Raw genomic sequence first — 6,443 nt, 5'->3', positions numbered from 1 at the left:
TTTGTAACCATATTCAGCAGAAACCCTTGGTACAGGGACCCTCTATCGGCAACCCGAGGACGCGTTCGGTGGCTTTGTCATAGGCCCTTCGGTTTGATTCTAGAGGAATCAAAACCGAACCGAATGGCTCTCCGGCGGGGAATCGAATCCCGGTCTCCCGCGTGACAGGCGGGGATACTTACCACTATACTACCGAATATATATACATACATACACATATATATGTATATATATATATATGTATATATATGTATGTATGAATACATATATATGATCTGCATAACGAATCATAGTTTTAAAAAGAACAAATATTCAAAATTTAGAATCTTCTATTTCGTTTTTTCCCATTCTCGGGGTACACGACCGGTATCATTAAATAATAATGAATCCATTTTCTAATTCATTAGTCTTATCATGGATTTTTTACCAAATTATTTCCTCAAACATTGTAATTACAATTAGCATTACTATAGAAAAATATTTCCTTCAAAACTTGAAATTGCTAAGGCTTTAAAGGTGCTGCAAAGATGCTTTACTTTGAAACTTAAGTTGTACTATTACATATTTTAATTATCATAGTATTTACAAGGGATATAAGTGATATATTTTGTACCAGAACTGTGACCATAGAATAGAGCTCGACACGGTCCTGCACGAAAGGGTTGCTGGGCCGCATCCGGGATGACCCGAAACCCTCCCCGACGGGTCCCGAAGTCCTGGAGAACCTCTCCACCCCGACGTCTCACATCCCGTATCAACCCATCGCTTGGATATTCGACCCCAGCTTTCACTACTCTGACTGGAAATACCAGGTTCCGATCTACCCACCGATTACAATAATGTAAGTTGGAATAAGGCTCGCATTTTAACGCTGTAAATAACTGGCGCCAAAAAAAAAAAAACCACAATCCTTGTGCTTTCAAATTTCAAACCTGCCGAGAAAAAAGGGACAAAATTCTCAATTTAAACTCTTACTCTGAACTCTGAGTAACTTGTTGCAAGCTATTTGATCTATTGCTTTGTCTTGAAATATCGCAAACCTATCATTAGGATGTATTTTATGATAATGAAATTTGAAACCGATATTTCTGGAAGATGATGTTTATAATATGTGTATTGGTACGATTTACATGTATTGTAATATGCTTGGATATACTCGTATTTTATGATTTTTATGTGATTTAATATTGTATTTTGCATTGTTCGTTCCTTTGCTCCATGAAATGTTTAAGATATATTAAGCATATGGATTAACATGACAAGTTAAAGTAGCTATTCATTTAGATTGAACCAAAAACGGAAACTATCAATCCAAGTTTAAAAAAGAATGAAACTGGGTTTAAAAATAATATTACTCAATTTTACAGTCAGTTTTCGAAAACAAAAATAAGGAAATAAAATATTATAATAAGGAACGATGAAACCTGAAAAGAAAAACATTAATTTTTATTTTGCTGAATATTCCAAGCGCCCGACTTGATGAAATTTCCAAGCGAGCAAACAAGTTCACTTGTGTAGTCAGCAATAGTCGCGAGTCGAGGTAAGGACATGCGACGTATATCATAAACAAAAGATCATGGAACGAAAATAAACACATTTTCGAACTATGTGACAATTAATTACAATCTTAATAAAAATATTCCAAAATAAACTCAAATATTCTCATCGAAATGAAAATTAAATAGAAACCGCTTTTATAAATGGATTATAGGGTGCCACATTGATACAAATGTAAAATAAAAGAAAATTAAATGAAACTCAGATCGGGTACAGTCAAGGTAATGATGACTAACCCCACCAACATGGAAAGCGAACATGATAGTTTAGACCTGGAAGGTGCCGCTGCACTTTCAACCAAAAACGCGGATTTAACCAAGGTCACAACAAGACCAATAATCCGAAACATAGAGGTAATGTCACCTAAAAATACTGGCACTATACCTAAAACAATAAATAAGTCAATAGGACGTGGTAGGGGTTACGCTGTAAAAAACACAGAATACACAGTGAATAGAGACAGGTCAAAACAAGATAGATTAATTCCGGCAAGACAAGTAGAAAGAACTCAAACCGCAAACAATACATTTTTGTGGGATAACGTAAATTTAACAAGAACAGGCGCGCCAATACAAATAAATAATACGAGACAAATAGATAACGAAACTTTTGAACGGGATTCATTTTTAGGAAACAACACACAATTCGTTTTAGAAACAGACGAACTTATAGAAAGCGCGAAGTTCAACGAATTTATGAACTAACAAAGGGAAAGATTTTTTAGAGAAAGGGAAGAAAGGCAAACAAATTTAGGTCTAGATTACACCCATCAGCTCATAGTTCTTTTGAAAATCTACCGGAAACAATTGAACCTAAATACAGGAGAAATAGAAGCGAAACTCGAAATAGACAGTCAGTTCAATTCGATTTAATGGAAAAATTTAAAGAAACTAATAAACATTCTCACAATAATACGGAAAACCGTAGTTAATCAAGAATTAATAATTTACAATTACTGGATACCGATGAAAGCGAACCATTAGAGGACAGAATTAATTTAAAACATAACAGATCACGTAGACAGGATTTTACCGAGGATTTTAAAAACGCGTATATCGACGATTGATTTTCAGAAGAAATTAGGAAAAAAATAAAATGTTGTAAACAAAGAAGGACTCAAGGCATCCACTCATACCTGACAGAAATTAGGAAACTATTTACAGAACTATATCCTAGCAAAAACCGCGAATAAGAATTGCGCAGAACTCACAAAAATCTAAGAATTGAATATAAAATGTATATGAAGCGAAATGATTTTGAAACGTTTGAACAATTAGAAGATTTAGGCAAAGCATGAGAAATTGAGCTAGCCAAGTCGAAAGTTAGAGGGCAAGTATTACAAATCACGGAAACTAAAATGGAAGATAAAAATGAACTAAAATGTAACAATAATAACGGGGCTAAAAATAATTCAGAAAATAATACAGAATTTAGGGGAAATAAAAATGATCGAAATGATAACCAAAACGAAAACCAAAATAATCAGAGTAAAAAACAATACAAAAATCGATTTCCATTTTTATCATTTGGATTTCCATCCAAACCTTTTTCAAATCAATATTACGAGTACCAACCAAAATTAGGTCCAATGGGAAAAAGAATCGTGGAAGAACCATGGACCATGATTTCTGCGGACATCATGGGATCGTTACTGATTACAAAAAAGAGAAAAGCCAATATAACTTAGTGTTCGTAGATTTATTTACAAAATGGGTAGAAATTATTCCAGTTAAAAAATCCAATGGAATAACAATAGAGTCAGAATTTCACAAGCGTTTCATCTCGGGTTGGGGAACACCGTGGATTCTCCACACCGACAACGGCACCGAATTCGTAAATAAAACACTTAGAGAATTAACCGAAAAATTCGGCATTAGGCACACTAAAACACCTAAATATTACCCTCAAGCAAACCCGACCGAGCGCGATAATAGAACAATTAAACAAATCATTCAAACCTACCTGGATAGCGATCATTCCACCTGGGACGAACATATAGATGATTTGCAGTTTGCAATAAATACTAGCAAAAATTCGTCGACCTAATTCACACCAGCTTTTTTGAACTTAGGTCGCGAATTAGAACCACTACAGTCTCTAAGAAAAAATTTCGATAACGAAAGCGAAATAGAGTTTCAAAGCGTAGACAAATGGACAGACAGACTTAGAACGCTACAAATTATAAAAAAAGTCCAGAAAAATTTGGATATAGCAAATAAAAGACAAGCGAATAGATACAATTTAAGAAGAAGACCGATAGAATATAAAATAGGTCATAGAGTACTAAAAGTAGTAACAAAACTATCAAATAAGATAGACAAAAAAGCAGATAAGCTTTACGATAAGTACGAAGGACCTTTCGTTATCAAAAAGAAAATTTCTCCAACCATATACGAATTGATAAACCTTAAAGGAAAAAGTATAGGTGGCTGGAACGTAAATGATTTTAAGTTACACTGTAAAAATTTTCGGGAATTTTCCCTACTAAAAAGTGGGGAAAATTCCACATTTTCGTTAGAGAAAATGAGTTTCCCCAAGATTTGGGGAATTTCCCCTAAAATTTTTAAACAAAGGTTTGGGGATACACCCAAAAATTAAGGGAATCAAATTATTCCTGCTAAATGTAGGGAATTGTCCCAAATATATTGTTTGATTTTCCACATAGATTAGGTAAATTTCCAATATGTGTGAAATGTTTTAGATTTTTACTAAATAACTATTAAGTTGATAACGTGTCTGCGTGTGTGTGTGTGGCTCTGGGTGTTTGTGTGAAGAAAATATTTAACCATTTGAAGGTTTCCCTGCAGATGCGCAGATCTTAAACATTTATTTTAATATTTCACAACATTTTTATTGTTACTGCTATAAACAAAATACGCAGATTTCAAATAATTGTTTTATTATTGACATGAAATTTACATTTTCATTCTTATAAAGAAAATGAACAAATAGAAAAGAAAATATTTGACTATCCGAATATTTCACTTCACATACGCAGATCTCAAAATATTTAGACCAACTCAAGGTTTTAAGGCACATGCGCAGATGTGTATATCCAAAAATGACGTAAAAAGGCCTATGTATATTGCTCAGTCCTGTGTAGTGTTAACTCCACACGCAGTATAAAATCAAGAATTTTTCTAAAATATTATGATTGATAAATACTTTTTTTACATTTTTTAATATTTTATATTAGCTGAAATATTTATGAAAATTAGAAAATCCTTTGCAGAACAAAATGAGACCTTGATTATTAGAATCAAAAATTGTAAACTTTTCCCTGAAGAGAAAGAAAAAATTAAACCTGTAAATAACTACTGTTAAATAAACAATTTTAAACTGAATTATTTTTTTCTTAAGTGCAACTAGAAGCCTCTATGAATATTTACAGAAATTAATAATAGATCTTTTTTGTTGATTTCATAAATCATTCTAAAGATGGGCAACTTTCGAAAAAGGCTCCATAACAAACCTCTGCCCTAGCAGAGTTGAGTGTATAGAGTCTAGACTATACTCTAGAGATACTCTACATACCTGGGCAGGTAGAGCAATTGACAAACGCTTGGCCGATGCTCCGAGAAAATGGTCTCCCTTTATGACTCATTATAGTATATGTGTTAAAGTGGAAAAATTTCCAAAGACTCTCTGGAGCGTTTGGCTCCAAATTTTCTATATTCTTAAATAGACCATATTTACCGGGATGCTAAATTTTGCTCCAACATCTGATTACAGATTCAACTATTTAGTTTAAACTGAATTGATGTATTATTGAAAATTTCTCTCTTCTGGTAGAAGTGTTTATTGCATATTCAATGAAAAATTTTTTAATTTAGACAATATTTGAATATGAAATGTTTAATTAGCCTTTAACTGTTCAAATTTCGAAAAGCTTTTAAAATTTGAATGTGATAGATTTCTGAAGATTTTGAAATAAATTTTTGAAGTTTTTCAACTATGTTTAAACTTTTTATGATAAACATAGTTTAACTTTTAATTTAAGAAGAGATCAGTTTGACAAAATTTCATTTGTTAATTTTCTATGGGTTTACCTTAAAATTGTTAAGAATAATATAATTTTGAAAATTTTAAAGTTGATTGATTGATTCTTTAATTGAGAGGATTGAAAATAATAACGTAGATTTATATTTTCTGAATTAAATCTGAATTTTCGAACTCCGCTTTAATTTGTAGTTTAATTTGTACTATTTAATTGTAAAGATGAAATATTTAAAGTGAATTTTCAACTAAAATGGCGAATCTTTAACCAATTAGATGAACTTCTTATCAAAATAGACGAATTTTTTAACAAAGTGCATAAATTTTCAACCAAATATTGGAATTTTTAAAGGAATTTTCAACCAAAACAAGTAATTAGTTACCAAGAAGCTTAAATACTTTCCCAAAAATTCAAAATTTCAATAAAATACAGAAATTTTAAGTAACATTTTTGAATTTTTAACTAAAGAAGATTGATTTAAAACCAAACATGTACAAGTTAAATTTTCAGTTTTTTTATTTTTTTATTATTATACCATTAAGCCATTTCCCTTTCCGGGTAGGCGTGACTCACTCGGCAGGGGAAAGGAGTAGTGTGTGGAAGGTTTAGAGATTTTTCAGATTGATCCAGAATTCTCGTGCTATTTAAGTAAATAACACGTTCGTTCCGCAACACTGCTCCGATCCAGGTTGCTGATCAATCTCTCTAGCAATCACCCCAAGCGAAGAACCTCACGAAGCCGTTATGTAAGGTTCCCCACTTGGATCCATTAATAGCCAAGGTCTTGGTTTCAGGCGTCGATCACTCTACTGACACTCTTTTTATTAACTATTTTCCGCCATACTTTCCTGTCCTGGCATACTTCTCTAGCTTCTTTTATGTCCATGCA

The 6,443-nt window shown here is 32.4% G+C and overlaps 1 protein-coding gene and 1 non-coding gene across 3 annotated transcripts in view; both read right to left on the bottom strand.

Moving 5' to 3' along the window:
• Positions 1-6,443, bottom strand: part of LOC117174971 (dynein regulatory complex subunit 4) — a 247,743-nt gene that overhangs the window by 128,800 nt on the left and 112,500 nt on the right. The window lies entirely within an intron of this gene.
• Trnad-guc lies at positions 128-199 on the bottom strand. The gene has a single exon. It is a non-coding gene; the product is annotated as a tRNA-Asp (tRNA).

The sequence above is a fragment of the Belonocnema kinseyi genome, chromosome 6, assembly GCF_010883055.1.
Source record: "Belonocnema kinseyi isolate 2016_QV_RU_SX_M_011 chromosome 6, B_treatae_v1, whole genome shotgun sequence".
NCBI lineage: Eukaryota > Metazoa > Arthropoda > Insecta > Hymenoptera > Cynipidae > Belonocnema > Belonocnema kinseyi.
Note: the sequence above shows the minus strand (reverse complement) of the source record. Positions and strands in the feature narration are given on the sequence as shown.